Here is a 23,425-nt window from a genome sequence, read left to right on the forward strand (position 1 = left end):
GCCCAGACAATACCCCCCGGACTCGACGCCGTTATGGGAGCCCCAGCCGGGACCCTTCAGCCACCCCCGCCGAGCGGACACTCCGGCCAGCCAGCGGGGGGCCTGGAAGGAATCCCCGTCCACGGCAAAGTCCCAGGGGGGGGAGTTCGGGGGGCCGGCGGGCCCCCACCCCCTCCTTCCACCTCAATGGCTCGGATCCGTTCGGCTGCTGCCTCCGGCGAGGTTCCGGTCGGGGGGGGCAGTCCGCCGTGGGAGACACAGAAGAGCGGGCACCAGTGCGGGAGTTGAGGCAGCTGGGGGCTTACCTCGTGGAGTCGCCATCTTGGCTGCTGGCAGTGAGCAGGATCGCGCCATTGCCGCACGTCGGTCGGGAGGCCCCGCCTCCGGGCTCAGTGTGGGTCCTGGGAGGGCTGGCCAGAGGAATGCCTGCGCGGTGGACGAGATTGCGGCGCGGCCTGATGACGTCACCGGCTCGGCGCCAATTTTGAATGCTGAAAGGAACACTGTGAGGAATCCCAGCTTTTCTCCTCTGCCCAGCGCTGCAGTGCCCAGGGGAGGAGGAGGACCTGACGGACATCAGCGGTATCCGATGTCGGTGGACCGGGCTGGCAGCAGCAGTGAGGAGGGAGAGCTGCCTGAAGATCCCCAGGAGGCTGCAGGAGTATCCGGTGGGGCGGCTGGAGGTTCTCATCGCCTGGGACAGCCTGGTGAGTGTTCACACTCTTCTTTGTCTTGTGGGGTGGGGGGGGTTGTCGGGGGGGGAGTGGGGGCGGGGGGCCTCTGGGGGGGGGAGCGTGGCAGTTGTAGGGGGGAGGGGGGTGGGGGAGGGTAGTGCTCAGGCCGGGCAGGGGGTGGGGGAGGGGTCGCAGGGGTTGTTGGAGTCCCTCAGGGAGCTGCTACGGCGATTGGACGGGGGGGAGGTGAGACCCCCGGCTCCGGTGACGCCGTGGGTTGTTCCACCGGCGGTGGTGGGGGGGCAGTCTGGTGGGGGGGGGGTGGCTCAGAAGACGTCGGTGACGACGGAGACGCAGACGGACAAGGACGCCGGGGGTACTAAGCCTGGATCAGAGACGGGGGACAAGGACTTGGACAAGGTGCGTTTGGCAGATGCAGCGCGCTGTGAGGTATATGTGTGTTTTGAGGGCCCATTGGGGGCCCACTTGAAGAAGGAGGTGCGGGAAAAGATTTGGAAGGACGAGTTTGTGGAAATATTTTCCCTGCTCCCCTTGGAGAAATTTAATTTAGATCGGGTGAAACCGGATGAGAGTAAAAAGGATGAGGAGGAGAAGAGGAGGTATAGGTTAATCCCGCGCACATTTGCAAACTGGCTGCAGGCATTTGCGATTTTTGCAAGTGTGATCGGGGAGAAGGCCCCGGAAAATTGCTCCGCACTGTTCTGCTATTTGGAGGCGATCAGTGAGGCTCATAGGGTTTATGGGGGTTTGGCATGGCTTCGGTATGACGAGCAGTTTCGTCAGCGGAAGGCTGTTCGCCCCTCCATCAGATGGGATCACAAAGACATTAGTCTTTGGATGAAGTTGATGACATCTTCGAGGGGGTCGGGGCAGTTTTTTCCAGGGGGGGCCGGCGGCGCTTCCTCCGCGGGATCGCCGGCCCCTAAAAAGAAAGGGGTCTGCTGGCAGTTCAATGAAGGAACTTGCCGTTTCGGCTCAGCGTGCAGATACAAGCACGAGTGCGCAGGCTGCAGCGGGAGCCACCCCTTCCTGCGTTGCTTTAAGCAGGGCAAAGGTCGGCCAGGGGACAACGCTGGAAAAAGGGATGACGCCGGTGAGTCTGGTAAGGATGCTTCCTTTTCTAAGTAGGTATCCGGACAAGGCGGCGGCGCTGTTTTTGGAGGTTGGCTTTAGGGAGGGGTTTAGGATTCCGAGTATGGTGCGGGAAGTGCCACCGCTCTCGGATAACTTGAGGTCGGCCCGTCTCCATCAGGAGGTGGTGTCGGCCAAATTGGCCAAGGAGGTGGCGTTGGGGCGGATGGCGGGCCCGTTCGTGGATCCTCCGCTGCCAGGTTTAGTTGTTTCCCCGTTGGGAGTTGTTCCAAAAAAGGAACCGGGTCAGTACAGGATGATTCATCATCTGTCCTACCCTAAGGGCGGTTCGGTTAATGATGGTATTGACCCGCAGGCTTGTGCGGTTACCTATACATCATTTGATGCGGCGGTAGCGTGGGTTAGAAGATATGGTAGGGGATCTCTGATGGCGAAAACCGATGTGGAATCGGCCTTTCGTTTGTTGCCTGTACACCCCGAGAGCATGTGTTTGTTGGGTTGTTGCTGGCTGGGGGAGTACTTCGTGGATAGGTGTCTCCCGATGGGGTGTTCCATTTCTTGTGCGTATTTTGAGCAGTTTAGCTCGTTTTTTGAATGGGCAGTGAGGGAGGTTGCGGGGGTGAGTTCTATTATCCATTATTTGGATGATTTTTTATGCATAGGCCCCCCCGGATTCTCGTTGTTGCGGCATTTTGCTCGGGACGGTTCAACATTTAGCGCACAGATTTGGGATCCCCCTGGCGGGGGATAAGACCGAAGGCCCCACATCGGCCTTGGTTTTCCTGGGCATCACGATTGATTCAATGGCCATGGAGTGTAGATTGCCGGAGGACAAATTGGTGGCATTGCGGCAGGAGGTGTGTGTGGCCAGCGGCAAGCGTAGGCTTCGCTTGAAGGAAGTGCAGTCCTTGCTTGGCAAATAGAATTTTGCTTGCAGGATTATCCCTATGGGGCGTATTTTCTGTAGACGATTGGCGGCGGCAACTGCGGGGGTACGCATGCCGAATCATTTTGTGAGGTTGACGAGGGAGTTACGGGAAGACATGAAGATTTGGGATTCCTTTCTGGCGGAATTCAATGGGCGGGCCATTTGGCAGGTTGGGCCGGTCGGCAATGCTGATCTGGTCCTGTTCACGGACGCGGCTGGGTCGGGTGGCTATGGCGCTTATTGCCAGGGTAGATGGAGCGCGGGCCCGTGGCCGGAGAGTTGGAGGGAAGCGGGTTTTCTCAAAAATTTAGTCTTGCTGGAGTTGTTCCCCATTGTTTTAGCTGTGGAGTTGTGGGGGGAGGTCTTTGAGAACAGGAAGGTGCGATTCAATTGCGACAACATGGGGGTGGTGATGGCCATTAACAACATCTCGGCCTCTTCCCCCCCGGTGATACGGTTGTTGCGCCACTTGGTGCTTTGCTGTTTGCGCATAAATGCGTTTATATATGCTGTGCATATCCCTGGGGTCGACAATGGCTTAGCGGATGCTTTGTCTCGTTTCCAGTGGGACACGTTTCGCAAATTGGCACCGGAGGCACGTCAGGAAGGGGAACTGTGCCCGCAGGAGCTGTGGACGGTTGCATTGGAGTCGCCGCAGGATTGATCAGACAGTCTCTCAGCGCAGGAACGTGGAAGGCTTATCAGAAAGTTTGGCAGGAATGGTTGGACTTGGTGAATGAGGTAGGGGGTATGGGGGGCCCGGATGGGATGGAGATGCTGGTGTTGATCTTTGTATGTGCTAATCATGCAAAGGGAGTGTCCGGGGCAGCCATCGGACGGAAGATGGCTGCGTTGGCCTTCTGGTTTCAGATGGAAGGTAGGGTGGATGTCACAAAGGCATTTTTGGTTCGCAGGGCTCTGTGGGGGTACAGAAGGGGTTCCCAAACACGCGACTCCAGGCGCCCTGTTTCTTTTGCGGTGCTGGGGTCAGTTCTGTCAGTGTTGGGGGAGGTGTGTTCCACGGGTTACGAGGTAGTACTATTTACGGCGGCGTTTGTGCTGGCGTTCTTTGGGGCTTTTCGGATTGGGGAGCTAGTTTCGCCGTCCAGGAGGGTGGCTGGTGGACTGCGGTGGAGTGATGTCCAATGCTCGGGAGACAAGGTGAGGATCTGGATTAGGAAGTCAAAGACGGATCAGAAAGGCAGGGGGGCCTGGGTGGAGTTGTTTCCAGGGGTGGGGGAGCAGCTTTGTCCGGTACTGGCTCTGCAGCGGTTTTTGGCCCTCCGCCCGCCGGGGGACGGGGCATTGCTGGTGCATCGGGATGGATCCTGCCTGTCCAGGTTCCAATTTTCTGCGGTTTTTCGGAGGTGTCTGGAGGCAGCTGGTCTTCCTTCGGGTAAGTATGCTTCCCACTCGTTTCGGATAGGGGCGGCTACTGAGGCAGCTAGATGGGGACTTCCGTCGGAAGTCATTAAGAGGATTGGTCGGTGGGAATCGGCTAGATACAGGTTATATGTTAGGCCACAACTGTTGTGCTGAATTGTTTTGTTGATTTTGTATGTTACTACTGTTGATGGGTTTGCATGGTTTTTTCCTTTCTTTTTCAGATCCCCCAAGATGTCTCGTTTGGATAATGGGACATTCTTTTGTTTTTTGGGGGGCCAGGAGGGCGGATGTCAGGCCTGAAGGTAGACAACTCAGGGTGGCCAGGGAGGAAGGCACGGTCAGGTGGATTGGGATCCCGGGTATGATGTGGCATAAGGTGGTCCCCGAGGTACATCGTTTTGCTGCCTTGGATCGGTCCCCGGATATTTTGGTGCTCCATGTTGGGGGCAATGATCTGGGGATCCGACCGATGCGACAAGTGATCAAAGATATGCAGTGGGATTTCTTGAGGCTCCGTACCGCTTTCCCGGACATGACGGTGGTGTGGTCGGATATAGTGGCCCGCATGTCGTGGAGAGGGGCTCGATCCTGGGAAAAACTGAACAAAACCAGGATTAAGGTCAACAAGGAGGTGGGGAGGTTTGTGGCCCGGAATGGTGGGGTGGTCATCCGTCATTGGGAGCTAGAAGTGGACACCTGGAGGTATTTGAGGGGCGACGGGGTTCATTTGAACCCTGTGGGCATTGATCTGTGGGCCTTAGGGCTGGAAGATGGTGTGCACCGGGCTTTGCTGGCGTGGCGGCGGTCACAAGTGTAAGGTTTCACACTTGTTCCGCGGTGGCGTTGGGTCCTTGGCGACTTCTATATATATATATGAATATATATATGTAGAAATGCATGGGTCAATTGAAAAAGGTTGGGACCCATGCCAGAGATGGAGTCATTGTGTTTGGGCTGGTGTCAGTCCAGATTAATGGCTAACATATTTGGGGGTCTGTGGTCAGTTAGTGAGTCCTCGAGGCAAGTTTGGCGGCTGGGGACAGATGCTGACGAAGTGGGGATCACAGGCTCAAAATAATAAGGGGTCGTCAGGGACCAGCCAAAAAAGCACTTAGGGTCTTTTGGGTAACTGAAGTTGTTACAAGTTTTTTGTATTATTAAAATATTTAAAATAAAGTTTAATTTTTTATTGTTATTTAAATAAAGGCCGTTGAGGCCATTTTCATCCAAGCAGGTGTCCGGATATTTATTTTAAGATTAACAGTTAAGGTTTACATGTATTGTTGGGGAAGTAAGTTATCTGGCTACCCTAGTCAAGACATGTACGGAGCTGTATAGAAAAGGAAGCGCAGGACATCCATGACAGGGTGCAAGGGAATTACTGGGCTAAAGTAAAAGCAGCGTGGGGGTGGTTTAAGATGCAGGCATACTTACCCTATTGGTGGAAGGTCACAAGGGGGGAGGAGTGTGGGTCTTTCGTCCATGTGCCAGGGTGGGACAAGCCAGCAGTTGGGGGTCAGCAAGCGAGGAGAGATGTTCCCGCCCGCCCTCCCTAATAATGGATAGTGGTTGGGTTTGGAAGGGTTGTTGTTCCGGGGGTGGCGTTGGGTCCTTGGCGACTTCTATATATATATATGAATATATATATGTAGAAATGCATGGGTCAATTGAAAAAGGTTGGGACCCATGCCAGAGATGGAGTCATTGTGTTTGGGCTGGTGTCAGTCCAGATTAATGGCTAACATATTTGGGGGTCTGTGGTCAGTTAGTGAGTCCTCGAGGCAAGTTTGGCGGCTGGGGACAGATGCTGACGAAGTGGGGATCACAGGCTCAAAATAATAAGGGGTCGTCAGGGACCAGCCAAAAAAGCACTTAGGGTCTTTTGGGTAACTGAAGTTGTTACAAGTTTTTTGTATTATTAAAATATTTAAAATAAAGTTTAATTTTTTATTGTTATTTAAATAAAGGCCGTTGAGGCCATTTTCATCCAAGCAGGTGTCCGGGTATTTATTTTAAGATTAACAGTTAAGGTTTACATGTATTGTTGGGGAAGTAAGTTATCTGGCTACCCTAGTCAAGGTGTTTTGGAACGACTCAGCCAAAAATATCCACAGCTTGTGAAATGGCACTGCTTGTGTCATAGGCTTGAATTGTGCATTTCAGATACAATTCATTCTATTCCTGGTCTTCACCATCTCACATCATTTTTTGAGAAGTTGTATGCTGTGTATCATCAGTCACCGAAAAAACTGGCAGAGCTCTCTGAATGTGCAAAAGAATTAGAAGTACAAATTCTTAAAATTGGAAAAGTTTTTTCAGTTCGATGGGTTGCTTCAAGCCAGAGAGCTATACGAGCAGTTTGGGAGTCGTATCCTGCACTACACAGTCATTTCTTGAAAGCAAGTTTGAGCTCAGCTCATAACAGTCAACAGAAATCTCTATTTAGTGGCCTTAACAAGGTCTTGACATCAGAAGATTATTTGTTAAACCTTGCAGGGGTTGCGGATGCTGTTCAGGAAATGGGACTGCTATCTGAAGCTCTACAAAGAGATGACATCACACTTCCACGAGCCTATCAGCTGATTAATCGTTCAATTCGTGCAGTTGAAAAAAATGAAAGACATGCCTGGTAAACATCTGAAAGAAGTAATGGAATCGCTAGAGAAAGGGAATTTCAAAGGTGTGACCATGAATACAGAGAGTTCAAAAGGCCAAGTGAAGATAAACCTCCCTCAGTTTTACCAATGTTTGGTGGACAATTTGCGCTCCAGACTCTTTGCTTTAACTGCAAGCAACAGACCTGCCACTTCATCACAGTCAGGTGAATTTGAAAGTCTTGTTTCTGAAATTGACATCCTGAATGCACAACGCTGGCCAATCAAAGTGGACAGTACATGCTTTGAAGGTGAAGTGAAGCTGGAGCAGCTGTGCAAAAGATTCCGTCTCAGCTATTATCCATCCATCTGTGAAGGTTTCAGAGACTACATTGATAATGGTGGTGAATAGTGATGGACGAACTTCCGACGGGACGTTTCGCGAAAGCGAAATGCGAACGGACCCAAACGTTCGCGAAACCGAACGTTCGCCGCGGGCCCCATTGACTTCAATGGGAGGCGAACTTTGCAAACCTTCATGTCGAATTTGCGGCCACGTGGTAATTATTAGGGGGTAAAACGTAGTCCCACCATCTGGACAATGACATAATACATGTATGAGGTGAATTTGGGATCGATAACTACAAGCATTTTTATTTTATTTGGGAAATTGTTCTAACAATTCAGGACTATGGAGCTAATGAAGGCAATGGAGGAGAGGGAAGGTCAGGGACCAGGGTAGGCAAAGAAGAGGGTGCAGGAGATGATCACCAGCAGCGTGACATACCGGAATGACACATGCACCGTGATAGAGGCATCTGACAGCAGCACCGTAATACAGAGCACTGACAGCAGCACCGTGACATACAGCGCTGACAGCAGCACCGTGACATACAGCGCTGACAGCAGCACCGTGACATACAGCGCTGACAGCAGCACCGTGACATACAGCGCTGACAGCAGCACCGTGACATACAGCGCTGACAGCAGCACCGTGACATACAGCGCTGACAGCAGCACCGTGACATACAGCGCTGACAGCAGCACCGTGACATACAGCGCTGACAGCAGCACCGTGACATACAGCGCTGACAGCAGCACCGTGACATACAGCGCTGACAGCAGCACCGTGACATACAGCACTGACAGCAGCACCGTAAGCAGCCCCAGGAGGAAGTCAGCACAGCACAGGGATGGTGTGATCCCCTCATAATAAGAACCCCCAGGAGGAAGTCAGCACAGCACAGGGATAGTGTGATCCCTTCATAATAAGAACCCCCAGGAGGAAGTCAGCACAGCACAGGGATATCATAAGCAGCCCCAGTAGAAATATGACACCGCTCAACCTCTTCAAAGAGGAGGGTAGGGGCATATAGTACGGTGTGCTTTTTTGGGTCAAGGAAGTGAGCCAAATGAATTAAGAAGGTCTGTGTGCTTGATTAAAAAAATAGTTTATAGACATATACATGGTCTACTGGTCACATGTGTTGAATTCCTCCGAGATCCATGCCTCATTCATTTTTAGAAATGTGAGGTAGTTAACACTGTCGTGAGCTAGGCGAGTACGCTTATCGGTCACAATCCCCCCTGCTGCGCTGAACGTCCTTTCGGACAGGACACTGGATGAGGGGCAAGCCAACAGTTCGATTGCAAATTGGGCAAGCTCTGGCCAGAGGTCAAGCCTGCCCACCCAGTAGTCTAGGGGTTCATCACTCCTCAGAGCGTCCACATCGGCCGTTAACCCAATGTAGTCGGACACCTGACGGTCTAGGCGTTCCCTGATGCTGGATCCGGATGACACCTGTCGATGGGTCGGCTGAAAGAATGACCTCATATCCGAAGTCACCAACACATCTTCAAACCGGCCTCTTCTTGCAGGCGCTGTTGGATTGGTACCCGCAAATCCTTCTCTGGGAGTGGGAATTGCTCCTCTGCCAGCGCACGCAAAAGCAGAATGCAGCATTTCTCGAAGCAAGGCCTGGAAGTGCTGCATTCTGACAGCCCTCTGCGACGGCGGTAACATTTCCGCCATTTTGTGTTTGTACCGGGGGTCTAAGTACGTTGCCACCCAGTACTGGTCCTTGACCCTCATGCTTTTTATACGGGGGTCCCTATTAAAACACTGGAGCATGAAGGCCCCCATTTGCACTAAAGTGGAAGCGGTGTGGTGGCCTGGCTCCTGCTCATCATCCAGGATAATGTCGTCCTCTTCATTCTCCTCTCCCCATCCTCGCACAACAGGGATCCCAGAAAGGTTTAAAGCATGCTCTTCTTGCTCCTGCTCATCCGCCCCGGCACCATCCTCCTCTGACTCCTCATCAGACTCCTGTTGTTGACTTGTCTCAGATAGAGTAGCCCCCCCTGGGAATTCATCCAGCATTGCGACTTCCTCATCTTCCCGCTCCTGCTCCTCCACAGCCTGATCAATGACACGACGCAATGCACGCTCCAGAAAGAAGGCATAAGGTACCATGTCACTGATGGCGCCATGGCTGCGACTGACCAGTTTGGTGATCTCCTCAAATGGCCGCAGAAGTCTGCATGTGTCGCGCATGAGCAGCCACTGGCGCGGTGAAAAAAAACCCAGCTCCCCAGAACCGTTTCTTTCGCAGAGTTCATACAGGTAGACGTTAACTGCACGTTTCTGCTGGAGCAGCCTATCAAGCATATAGAAGGTTGAGTTCCATCGCGTCGGGCAATCGCAAATAAGACGTCTGACCGGCAGATGGTGTCGCCGCTGAATGTCAGCAAGGCGAGCCATGGCCGTGTAAGATCTTCTGAAATGGGCCGAGATTTTCCTTGCCTGCCGCAAGATGTCCTGGACCCCAGGGTATTTGACAAGGAATCGCTGCACGACCAAGTTTAAGACGTGTGCCATGCACGGCACGTGCGTGATTTTGCCCTGTTTCAATGCGCTAAGCAGATTGGCACCGTTGTCACACACCACTTTACCAACTGTCAAATTGAGCGGTGTTAGCCACTCATCTGCCTGTGAACGCAAAGCTGAAAGGAGTGCCGGGCCAGTGTGGCTCTTTGCTTCCAGGCACAACAGACGCAGCACGGCATGGCAACGTCTCACCTGGCATGTGGAATAGGTTCTGGGGAGCTTGGGCGGTGCAGCGGAAGAGACGCTAGCAGCGGAAAAGGAGGAGGCAGCTGAGGAGGAGAGGGAGGAGGATGGAGTAGGAGGAGGAGAAGAAGAGTCAGGCCTGCATGCAATCCGTGGCGGTAAAACCAAATCTACACGGGTGCCACGGGTTACATGCTTGACGGCCGTCAGAAGGTTCACCCAGTGGGCAGTAAAACTGATATACCTTCCCTGCCCGTGTTTGCTAGACCACGTGTCTGTGGTCAGATGTATCTTGGCACCGACACTGTGTGCCAGAGATACATTCACTTGCCGCTGAACATGGCCATATAGCTCTGGGATGCCCTTCTCTGAGAAATACTTCCTTCCTGGGACCTTCCATTGTGGTGTTCCAATGGCCACAAATTTGCGAAAGGCCTCCGAGTCCACCAGTTTATATGGCAGTAGTTGGCGGGCTATGAGTTCTGACAAGCCAGCCGCCAACCGTTGGGCAAGAGGGTTATCCGGCGTCATCATTTTTTTACGCTCAAACATTAGGCCCACGGAAGCCTGCCTTTTTGCAGAAAAATGTGAGCTTGGCGTGATGGAAGGTGGAGTGGAGGACAATTGTGAGGAGAGAGGAGAAGGAGAAGTAGAAGACGAGGCTGGACGGTGAGAGCCTGCAGTGTGGCTTTGTGTGTTCCGTTGCTCCCACTGGGCTCGGTGATGGCTGCTCATGTGCCTTCTTAAGGCGGTCGTCCCTAGGTGAGTATTGGGCTTACCGCGACTAACGCGTTGACTGCAAAGATTGCAGATGGCAACGCTATTGTCAGCAGCGGACACGTTAAAAAAAGCCCACACTGCGGAGCCATGTGCCGGTGTCCTGGGAGCGCCAGATGTGACCGTACATGGTCGATGACTCGCTCCTGATACATTTGCAGTCTGCTTTGTCCCTGCTGTGCAATGTAAGTCATTGCTGCTTCTCCTCCCTATCTGCTGGTCCATATCTCCCTCTGAACTCCCCTCCTCTTCCTCTCTTGTGGGCACCCACGTGACATCACTAGACACGTCATCATCAACGTCACCTTCCCCACCGCTATAAGTAGAGATCTCGGAGTAGGCAGCAACACCGGGGACCAACCTCCTCCTTGGGCTGATCTGGGTACTGTCGTCAGACTGCTGAGTAGCGCTTGTTGCTACCTCCTCTTCCTGATCCAATACCAAGAGTGGCTGCGCATCAGAAATGTCCTCTTGATATGGATCGGAAAATAATTCCAGTGACTCAAGCGGAAGGTATGTGGTGGTGGTGGTGGTGGTCGTGTTGTTGGTGGTAGTGTCTTTGGGGGTGCACATAGCAGAGAGTGAAGAAGAGGGTGCAGATCGAGAGGATGAGGAGGGTGCAGAAGAGTAAGGCTGAGCGAGCCACTCAACCAAGTCTGGTGCATCCTTTAAAGTAATTGAACGCACCTTCTGCAACTTCCCACTTTGGCTCAAGCCTGTTGCTCCTGCCCTACCCCTACCACCCCTGCGGAAGGGCCTGCCTCTTCCTCTGCCTGTCATTTTTTAAATGACCCTGTGACAAAACTCTTAGTCCCTATACCGATGAAGGACTGCTGCAGTATAGGGCAGCAGTCAGCAGTGGTGCACGTCAACCCTATCTATTGTGGACCGATAGCGGTCCTTACAGAACAGCAGACTGTACCGCACTCAAGCCTATGTACCGTAGCACCCTATACCAAGTTACCAGTCCTTATAAGAACTTTTGTGGACCAAGCAGGTTGTGTATTAGTGTTTAGCAGACTGTACGTCAGTCCCTATACCGCTGAAGGACTGCTGCAGTATAGGGCAGCGGTCAGCAGTGGTGCACGTCAACCCTATCTATTGTGGACCGATAGCGGTCCTTACAGAACAGCAGACTGTACCGCACTCAAGCCTATGTACCGTAGCACCCTATACCAAGTTACCAGTCCTTATAAGAACTTTTGTGGAACAAGCAGGTTGTGTGTTAGTGATTAGCAGACTGTACGTCAGTCCCTATACCGCTGAAGGACTGCTGCAGTATAGGTGAGCGGTCAGCAGTGGTGCACGTCAACCCTATCTATTGTGGACCTATAGCGGTCCTTACAGAACAGCAGACTGTACCGCACTCAAGCCTATGTACCGTAGCACCCTATACCAAGTTACCAGTCCTTATAAGAACTTTTGTGGACCAAGCAGGTTGTGTATTAGTGTTTAGCAGACTGTACGTCAGTCCCTATACCGCTGAAGGACTGCTGCAGTATAGGGCAGCGGTCAGCAGTGGTGCACGTCAACCCTATCTATTGTGGACCTATAGCGGTCCTTACAGAACAGCAGACTGTACCGCACTCAAGCCTATGTACCGTAGCACCCTATACCAAGTTACCAGTCCTTATAAGAACTTTTGTGGACCAAGCAGGTTGTGTATTAGTGTTTAGCAGACTGTACGTCAGTCCCTATACCGCTGAAGGACTGCTGCAGTATAGGGCAGCGGTCAGCAGTGGTGCACGTCAACCCTATCTATTGTGGACCGATAGCGGTCCTTACAGAACAGCAGACTGTACCGCACTCAAGCCTATGTACCGTAGCACCCTATACCAAGTTACCAGTCCTTATAAGAACTTTTGTGGACCAAGCAGGTTGTGTATTAGTGTTTAGCAGACTGTACGTCAGTCCCTATACCGCTGAAGGACTGCTGCAGTATAGGGCAGCGGTCAGCAGTGGTGCACGTCAACCCTATCTATTGTGGACCGATAGCGGTCCTTACAGAACAGCAGACTGTACCGCACTCAAGCCTATGTACCGTAGCACCCTATACCAAGTTACCAGTCCTTATAAGAACTTTTGTGGAACAAGCAGGTTGTGTGTTAGTGATTAGCAGACTGTACGTCAGTCCCTATACCGCTGAAGGACTGCTGCAGTATAGGGCAGCGGTCAGCAGTGGTGCACGTCAACCCTATCTATTGTGGACCGATAGCGGTCCTTACAGAACAGCAGACTGTACCGCACTCAAGCCTATGTACCGTAGCACCCTATACCAAGTTACCAGTCCTTATAAGAACTTTTGTGGAACAAGTGAGTTGTGAATGTTTAGCAGACTGCAGCAGAAGGGCAGCAGTCAAGTATAATATCCTTTCTATATTTGGAAGAAAGAATATTATACATGTACAAGCCTATTACTGTACCACTGATACCAGTCCTGAAAAGAACCTTTGTGGAACTAATAATAACAGCAAGTCTTTAAAATTACCCTCACTGCCTGACAACACTGCTTCCTTCCTGTCCCTATACAAATTGGCAAAAAAAGAGAACGATTAGTGGTTACTGGAACAGCTCTTTTGTGGACCTTGATAGTAACAGCTAATGATGATGATGATGATGATGATGATGAAAGACTAATCTGGCTGTCCCTGTAGCATACACCGTCCTTTCCCTTTCTCTAAACTAACAAAAGACACTCAGGCTGCTGCAAGAATCAGCAGCACAGCAAACCTATCAACACCTAACACCTATACCAGTCCTGAAAAGAACTTTTGTGTACCAAATAGCTAGTGGTTTATCTCTCCCTACTCCACACAGGAACCTGTCCCTATCGTAACAGAAGAAAGAATGTAAAATGGCCACCGGATCGGGTGTATTTATAGGTTAGGGGGAATGTCCAAGTGTCCATGTGCTGTCATGTCTCAATTGGCTGTCCTGTATCACATGATAAACGTGTCACCAAAGGTTAAAGTTCTTGTATACATTAAACACGTAAGTCCGCCGCGGCGAACGACGGAAAAAGGCGTTCGAACGTGCGGACCGCGAATGTCGGAAATTCGCCGCGAAACGACCGCCGGGCGAAACGTTCGTCCATCACTAGTGGTGAAGAGATTCCTGAAAAGCTGAAACCAGTGGTGACAGCAGTTAACAGTCTTCCAGTGACATCCGGTGATTGTGAAAGGGGCTTCAGTACAATGAATTTGGTGATGTCACCCATTAGGAGTGGGCTTGGCATTGAACGCCTATCTTCTCTATTGTTTATTAGTCTCATTGGCCCCCCTGTGCATTTATGGGATCCTTTGCCATATGTCACAAAATGGCTGACCACACATCGCAGCGCAGATGATAATAAATCTCGGAAAGTTGATCATCTTAAACGCCAAGGACAACGTTATTCCTGTTTGTGGGATATTTTCTAATGGGCTGTGTAACAGAATTTGGAACAGGGTGTATTTGTGGTAGAAATTCCCTGCGAGGGAAAGATCATCACCCATTGTGTTGATTGTTTTGTTTGACACGTTATTTTGTTTTTGTAAACTTACACTTTACAATAAATGTTGTACTGTATTTTCTTTGAAGTATATATGCATATGAGCGTACTTTCTTTTTTTTGGTGGGGGAATGGATCTTGGGTGGGAGTTCCCACACTTTTTTTCCCAGGACTTGACCCCTGATCCAATGCATAGGGCATTGATTTCAGTGGGCTGCCCTATGTGAGACAAACGCAGCAAACTAGCTCATGTGTCTTTTTGAGCATCGAGCATTGCGCATTTTGCAGCATTTGGGGTGCCACTAACAATTAATGGCGAGGCAAGCGTAATGCACTTTTTGTGTGCTTTCGTAAACACGCACAAAATTATGCGAAATTGTGTGCGTTTTACAAAATGCTAAGGATGCGTAAACATTTTGCGCTTTGTGAACGAAAACAAAATTGAGCCGCGTTTTTGCACATTTTGTTTGCATTTTTTGCATCACACACCTAGGCCATTGATTTTCGGTGAGCTGCCCTAAGCAAGACAAACGCAGCAAATCAGCTCATCCACCTTAATGAGCATTGTGCATTTTGACCCCTTTTGAGGGGCCTTTAACAATGATTGGCAATGCACAACACACGTTTTTTGTGTGTTTTTGTGAAATTGCAAGATTTCGAACATTAAAATTTTACATTTTGTGATTGTACACAAAATCTTGCCGCACTTTTGCGCGTTTGTGCATGTTTTTGCTCTAAGCATGACAAATGCGGAAAAGTACATATACCTATTTGAGTGTCGAGTTTTGTGCGTTTTTTTAAACGCGCATTTTACCTCACTTGACGCACATGTTGTTATGCAACAAACATCTTTTTGGCTGCGTTTGGGGTAACATTTTCAATAAGAACCATCGTTGCCATTGGCGTAACACTCTTCCTTGTGTGCTTCACAAACACAGGTGAAGTTGTGAGATTGTGCATGTGTTTATGAAATGCTAAGTCAGAATGCAGGCTTAAAATCAACAGTTGATGCTGCCAGCAGATCTGTTATTTTTTATTTTTTCTCCTCCGGTACCAGGCCAAGCTGGCCAGGAAAGTGTCAATTATAGTTATGCCCCATGAAACAAACGAGAAAAAGAGGCGCCTCTGGGTGCAGACTGTATAACAGTTTTATTAATTAACAAGTAGTTGTAACAACACTCACATTCTTGTAGTGAACAGCAGGCAAAATAAGGTCCCATACAATGGGGAACATCAGTGCAGTGAGTCCCTGGGATGGATGGGTCGTTCCTGTGCTCGTCTCCAGCACCGTTTGATGTTTTTCTGGCCGGCAGCAGTGGATGGGCGTCAAAGCGAGGCTTGGAACGCAGACTAGAATCCAGGCAAAGGGTGATGACGTCACTGTACATGCAACGCGTTTCTCTAGCTGGCTGGCCGTGAATAACGTGACGGCCGCACTCCTTTCTCAAGCCTGATTTAGCCTGATTAAAGTGGTGCAGAGCATTCAACAAGAACAGATACTGAGAATTACATTCAGAATACAAGAGATCTATAAGCGGTGCCATAAAGTGTCCATGTAGACATTACAGATACTGATCATACAGAACACACATACAGAGGAATAATGGAGATGTGAGAATTTCATCCAATACACAGAATAGGAGATATTATACTGGGTAGCCACCATACATACAGAATAAGAAGAGATACTGAGAATAATGTTCACATAGTTGCCAATGGTCCCGAATTTCCCGGGACATTCCCAGGATTAGGACATTTGTCCCGAATTAATTTTGTCCCGGGAAATGTCCCGGGAAATTCGGTTTGTCCCAGGAAATTCAAATTTCCCATTTTTCACCGCCAGCCGCCATTTTTAAGAAGACCACCTGGTCTTTAATGAATAAGAAAGGTAGTGGTGCGCTGTACACAAAGAGGATATATCTATTGATAAAAGCAGTATATAAAATTTGCAATGGGGGGATATCCAGTAAACAATACAGGTCTGGGTATGTCTATGTGACTAGTTTAAACAGCAACACTCATTTCTACTAATAGTCCACAACATAAATACATAAAATAGTGAAAATTCATATAAAATCCAAAGTGCAACGTGTTGCGATCCTGTAGTCGCATAAAAGTGCAAATATTCCAATGTGCCGCTGTGGCTGATAAAACAATAATGCTCGTTGCTATTAGTGTAAAATCTACAACATGAAACCGTGAAACAAGAAAAACAAGAAAAAAGAAAAAACACAATATAACATTCAAAAGTGCAGCGTGTTGCGATCCTAAAATCGCATAAAGTGCAGGTGTTCAGCTGTGGTGCACATAGGCAAACCTTCAAACATAAATGATAATTAAGTGACAAAAATATAAGTGTATCAGACACAAAGTCCGTTTTCAGTGCAAAGTGCTACGATTATTCTCAAAATCGCATAGGATGTGCCTTCTTCAACAAGATATACGATGTGGAGCTGTTGCAATGGGAAGGGCAGTGGTGCTGGTGGAAGGGGATATGGCCTTGGTGGTCCCGTATATACAGGGCCGGACTGGGAATAAAATCCAGCCCTGGAAAAAATTTCATACCAGCCCCACAGCATAACGTCCTTATTTTATGTTCATAAAAGGGAAAACCACACATTTTAAAGCACTTGAAGAGTGTATTATATATAGATAAGACAGATATGAAATCACATAGGGATTTATATGTATATATATATATATATATATATATATATATATATATATATATATATATATATATATATATATATATATATATATAAAAGCAAATTCCAGTTAAAAGTGGTCAATCATCAAGGGGGACCCCAGGAACTCAGAACATGAGACCACCTTCTGCAGAAAGAATACACTAAGGTAAGGGGGGGGGGGGTGGGTTACTGATATAAGGGGGAAACCCTTTATATCAGTGCCATTATCATATTCACTCCCCCCTTACATCAGTGACCCCCCTTCAGACTGGCCAGACTGGCCTGGTGGTGCTGTCACTGACGACCTCTCAGGTGCACCATGCAGGGCTCAGTCAGTCAGCACCAGCTTGGTTGGCTCTGGTTTTATCCTATAGTCTCCTCTTCACAGTCCACACAAGTCTGACTTCTCCCATGACCCCCATCCTGACTCCTCTCCAGACGCCCTCAGAGACTACAGACATGATACAGGAGATGGTCAGAGACTGCAGACGCGATACAAGAGCTCAATGTAGCCTCACCAGTGCCCATCAAATGCAGCCTCACTGTGCCCATCAATGATGCCTCACTGTGCTTTTCAAATGCAATCTCACTGTGCCCATGAACGTGACCTCACTGTGCCCATGAACGTGGCCCCACTGTGCCCATCATTGCAGCCTCACTGTGCACATCATTGCAGCCTCACTGTGCACATCATTGCAGCCTCACTGTGCACACCATTGCAGCCTCACTGTGCACACCATTGCAGCCTCACTGTGCCCATCAACTGCAGCCTCACTGTGCTCATCAAATGCAGTCTCACTGTGCCCATGAATGCGGCCTCACTGTGCCCATGAATGCGGCCTCACTGTGCCCATAAATGCGGCCTCACTGTGCCCATAAATGCGGCCTCACTGTGCCCATCATTGCGGCCTCACCGTGCCCATCAAATGCAGCCTCACTGTGCCCAAATGCAGCCTCACTGTGCCCACCATTGCAGCCTCACTGTGCCCACCATTGCAGCCTCACTGTGCCCACCATTGCAGCCTCACTGTGCCCACCATTGCAGCCTCACTGTTCCCATAATTGCAGCCTCACTGTTCCCATCATTACAGCCTCACTGTGCCGTGAATGCAGTCTCGCTGTGCCCATCATGTCAGCCTCTCCTGTGCCGCATGTCCCAGTCTGCAGTCCCTGTCTGTGGGAAGGTGTGCTGTTGATGGTTGGTACAGTACCTTTCATGTCAGTAGGATATCCATGGTGGCCAGCAGCAGGCAGAGCCTGTTCTCGTTTTGGATGGGGATGGTGCTCCTTCCAGAGGATCTGTTTGCTGTGAGATGGAGTGGTCCTTGGCCACCTGCACCTTCAGCCGTCCTTATTTTTCGGCCCCAGTCAGCCTGTCCCCTGGTCCTGGGGAAGTGGAGAGCACTGGGTGGGAGCTGAAGAGAAGGGGGAGCAGAGAGTACTGATGGGGTTGGAGAGCACATGGGTGGGGGCAAAGAGCAGGGGCGAGTGGAGATCACAGGGGTGGGGAGTGCTGGGGGGGGACTTGAGAGCAATGGTGGGGGCCAAAAAGAACAGGGGTGGAGAGCATGGAAGGCAGAGAGTACTGGGGGGGGGGGCTAAGAGTGTGGGGTAGCGAAGAGCACTGGGGGGGGAGCTTGAGAGTACTGGGGGGCTGAAAAACAGGGCTGGAGAGCACTGGGGGGTACAAAGAGCAGGGTGGAGTGTAGAGCATTTGGGGGAGCTTGAGAGCACCAGTTGGGGGCAGAAAGAACAGGCGTGGAAAGCACGGGGGACTGGTGAGCACTATGGAGGACGGAGAGCACTGGCGGGGTTGGAGAGCACATGGGTGGGGGCAAAATTCAGAGGGAGTAGAGAGTACAGGGGTGGGGAGCCGAGAGTGCTGGGGGGGAATTTGAGAGAGCACTGGAGGGGGAGCCAAAAAGAACAGGGTTGGAGAGCACGGGGGCAGAGAGTGCTGGATGCAGAAAGAACAGGGGTGGGGAGCATGAGGGGCTGGAGAGCACTGTGGGAGCTGGAGACCACAGTGGGGGGGGGGGGGTGGAGAGCACTGCGGGGTGGGGTGGAGAGCACTGTGGGGGCTGTAGACCACTGTGGGGGGCTGGAGACCACTGTGGGGGGTGAGGTGGAGAGCACTGTGGGGGTTGGAGAGCACTGTGGGGGGTGGGCTGGAGATCACTGTGGGGGTGGGCTGGAGAGCACTGTGGGGGGGTGGACAGCACTGTGGGGGCTGGAGAGCACTGTGGGGGGTGGACAGCACTGTGGGGGGCTGGAGAGCACTGCGGGGGGCTGGAGAGCACTGCGGGGGGCTGGAGAGTACTGCGGGGGGCTGGAGAGTACTTCCGGGGGGCTGGAGAGTACTGTGGGGGGTGGACAGCACTGTGGGGGCTGGAGAGCACTGTGGGGGCTGGACAGCACTGTGGGGGGTGGACAGCACTGTGGGGGGGGGGCTGGAGAGTGTGGTGAGAGAGGAGAGCGGGGGGGCAGGGAGCACAAGGATAACTGGAGAGGGCTGTAAAAGAAGTTGGATTGGATAGGAGGAGAAGCAGCGGCTGCATAGAGGAATATAGAGAGCTCATCTCCTCTATATGTCCTGCTTCTCCTCCTATCCAGGCACACAAGGCGGCATCTCTTACTGTGTATCACAGAGCTGGCTGGCTGTGTTCGGCGGCTGTGCTATAACACGGCCCCGCCCCCCTAGACCTGCTTGTGTGATAGTAGAGTCAATATTCCGCCTATCACACAAGCAGGTCTAGGGGGGGCGGGGCCGTGTTATAGCGGGGGCGGGGCCGTGTTATAGCACAGCCGCCGAACACAGCCAGCTCTGTGATACACAGGAGAAGGAGAGAGGAGCAGTGCAGCCGAAAACGGCCCCAGGGCAGGCAGCCTACCGGGAAATCTCCCGGTATCCCGGTAGGCCAGTCCGGCCCTGCGTATATACCAGTAATGGATGTCCCCTTACCTTACTGCTGTAAGGTAACAGCGTATATATAGAGAGCTTTTTGGGATCCTTTTAGTGGAGTTTTCCCTTTAATGTGGGGTGCCCAGGTCCTGACCAATGATATGGTCCCTTTAAGGGGGTTTCCTCTGTGGTATTGCAGTCAGGGTTCCTCAGTGGTATGGCATATACATGGGTTTAACCAGAGATGGAGGAAGAATACTCCATAGTGTAAAGTGCTTCAACAGGTTTATTGTTATTAAAACAGTTTAAAAATACTCAAAAACAAACAGTCTGTACAAGCAGTGTATAAACGAGCTGCGGGCTCGGTCTACGTCACTTCCTGGTTGCTGTGTCCCGGCGTGTGTTCGTCACGGGTCACGTGACTTCATCAGGGGATAAACACAACAGTAGGAAGTGTCCTTAAATAGCTTAAACAGCGCTAGTATATGGCAGCCATTATTATGGAGACCCGGAAGTCAGCCGGCGGCCATTTTGTTGTTGATAATGTCGCCGGAAAGGGCGCCGCGGCCATTTTTTTGGTGTCTGGCATACTTATTGTGTTTTAAAACCCGGAAATGGATAGAAGGCACCCGCCCATCTATCCATTAAACAGGAAATGCGGCCGGCGCCATTGATATAGTTAGTTATATGTCACAGAATGGTTAGTGAACATACTGGATATAGAGGACCGTTTTACATATGTAAATATAAATAAAGAAATGTGAACACAGATAAAACAAGCAAGATTGCTAGTTAAGGGACGTATTGAGTTATGTGGCACTGAATAAACCATACACTGTTAAGATATGAAAAATATATTAATAGATATGTATATGTATATACCAACAGGTATATATATAACTATGAGGGGAAATAAAAATAAAATTAAAATTACATTTAATATAATCGGAGGGGAAAGGAAAGAAATTATTAAAAATTCCTGGAGAAAATCTTTAAAATATTAGAGGAATTTTTTTAAACTAACAATTAAAATGAATAAAGCACTAGCGTAAAAGTCGCATAATTAATAAATATATCAAAAAAAATTTTTTAATTTTTTTTTAATATAGACGTAGAAATGACGTATATCGCCGAGTGAATAAAACCATTCATCTAACAGTTATATTAAAATTAAAACGTGAGAAAGATAATGGACATAATAACAATCATTAATCATAAGAGGGGGGGAGGGGGAAGGGAAGATGACTATAAAAAGACGTGAAAAGCCTATCCATAGTGGGGGGAGTCCTCGAATGTGCCTACGATTCTCCTATATTCAATAAACCACCTAAGGCAAAGTAGATTGATTTTTCTGTTATCCTGGAAAAGAACTTGCTGGTGCGATTTTAAAAGTCGCTAATAGAACAATTGAAGCCTATCCATAGTGGGGGGAGTGTCCCGAATGTGCCTACGATTCTCCTATATTCAATAAACCACCTAAGGAAGAGTAGATAGATTTTTCTGTTTTCCTGGAAAATAAAAACTTGCTGGTGCGATTTAAAAGTCACTAATAAAGCAATTGAGGTCAAACTCAATGTTCAATCCATTTGGCGTCAATGTATCTAATGTATATATCCATTTGGATTCGAGTTGGCTCAAGGTGCGGACCTTATGTCCACCGCGCCAATGTTTCACGTAGGGCTCGAATCCCGGGTCTCTGTGATGGGTCTTTGTTGTGGTGGATTAAGAAATGTTTGGACACGTTGTGTTTGTCGAAGCCTTTTAATATGTTTTGCACGTGTTCTTTTATGCGTGTTCTTTGTGGTCTTTTAGTGCGCCCAATGTACTGTAGTCCACAACTGCACTCCAAGGCATACACGGCACCCACTGTGTTGTTGGATATTCCGACGGAAACAGTCCGATGTAGACCACACACAGTCGGAATATCCGACAAAACGGTCCGATGGGACACATTCCGTCGGACTCTCCGACCGTGTGTACAAGGGCTAAGACATACCATACCTGCAAAGCAAATACAATAAAACATAGTAAAAAGAAAAAAAATTTTAATGCAATCTGTGCCTACAAAATATATGCCGAAGCACAGGGGCATCCTCCCACAAAAGGAGCAAATCGCTCCTCCACCCCTGCTGCCCCCATGCTTCAGCATATATGCTCTTTTTTTTAACTGTGGTGGTGAAATCACCTCCTACAGCGCCGGAGTTGCTGATTTACGTATCATGGGAGCAAACGCTGTTGCTGTCAAGATAAATTGATCAGTGCTGCAGCTGAATGGCGTACCTGCTAAGCAAATGATGGTTAACAATAAAACAAAGTAACATTACAGTATACTCTATGTCTTTTCTCTACATTATAAAGTTTCCTGTTTCCTGTCTGCAGTTAAAGCAGAGCTCCACCCAAAAAGGGAAGCTCTGCTTGTCTGCCCCCCCCCCCGCCATATTTTACAACTCAATCTGTGCCTAAAGAATATGTCTAAGCATGGGGGCAATCCTCCCCTAATGTTAGGAGCAAATTGCTCCTCCGCCCCTGTCCCCATGCTTTGGCATATATGCTATTTTCTGTTTCCTGTCTGCAGTTAAAGCAGAGCTCCACCCAAAAAGGGAAGCTCTGCTTGTCTGCCCCACCCCGCCCCCCCACCTGCTGCCATATTTGACAACTCAATGTGTGCCTAAAGAATATGTCGAAGCATGGGGGCAATCCTCCCCTAATGTTAGGAGCAAATCGCTCCTCCGCCCCTGTCCCCATGCTTTGGCATATATGCTATTTTCTGTTTCCTGTCTGCAGTTAAAGCAGAGCTCCACCCAAAAAGGGAAGCTCTGCTTGTCTGCCCCCCCCCCACCTGCTGCCATATTTGACAACTCAATGTGTGCCTAAAAGAATATGTCGAGGCATGGGGGCAATCCTCCCCTGATGTTAGGAGCAAATCGCTCCTCCGCCCCTGTCCCCATGCCTTGGCATATATGCTATTTTCTGTTTCCTGTCTGCAGTTAAAGCAGAGCTCCACCCAAAAAGGGAAACTCTGCTTGTCTGCCCCCCCCACCTGCTGCCATATTTGACAACTCAATGTGTGCCTAAAAGAATATGTCGAGGCATGGGGGCAATCCTCCCCTGATGTTAGGAGCAAATCGCTCCTCCGCCCCTGTCCCCATGCTTTGACATATATGCTATTTTCTGTTTCCTGTCTGCAGTTAAAGCAGAGCTCCACCCAAAAAGGGAAGCCCTGCTTGTCTGCCCCCCCTCCCCCCACCTGCTGTCATATTTTACAACTCAATCTGCGCCTAAAGAATATGTCTAAGCATGGGGGCAATCCTCCCCTAATGTTAGGAGCAAATTGCTCCTCCGCCCCTGTCCCCATGCTTTGGCATATATGCTATTTTCTGTTTCCTGTCTGCAGTTAAAGCAGAGCTCCACCCAAAAAGGGAAGCTCTGCTTGTCTGCCCCCCCCCCCCACCTGCTGCCATATTTGACAACTCAATGTGTGCCTAAAAGAATATGTCGAGGTATGGGGGCAATCCTCCCCTGATGTTAGGAGCAAATCGCTCCTCCGCCCCTGTCCCCATGCCTTGGCATATATGCTATTTTCTGTTTCCTGTCTGCAGTTAAAGCAGAGCTCCACCCAAAAAGGGAAGCTCTGCTTGTCTGTGACACCACCCACACCCCCCTCCCCCCGCTGCCATATTTGACAACTCAATCTGGGCCTAAAGAATATGTCTAAGCATGGGGGCAATCCTCCCCTAATGTTAGGAGCAAATCGCTCCTCCGGCCCTGCCCCCATGCTTTGGCATATATGCTATTTTCTGT

The 23,425-nt window shown here is 49.9% G+C and overlaps 1 protein-coding gene across 1 annotated transcript in view; it reads right to left on the reverse strand.

Moving 5' to 3' along the window:
* The window catches only part of LOC143927121 (E3 ubiquitin-protein ligase DCST1-like), a 104,902-nt gene that overhangs the window by 22,683 nt on the left and 58,794 nt on the right, over positions 1–23,425 (reverse strand). The gene's annotated exons all lie outside the window — the stretch shown is intronic.

The sequence above is a fragment of the Lithobates pipiens genome, unplaced genomic scaffold (assembly GCF_037356315.1).
Source record: "Lithobates pipiens isolate NorthernLeopardFrog02 unplaced genomic scaffold, aLitPip1_a1.2 Scaffold_23, whole genome shotgun sequence".
Classification (NCBI taxonomy): Eukaryota; Metazoa; Chordata; class Amphibia; order Anura; family Ranidae; genus Lithobates; species Lithobates pipiens.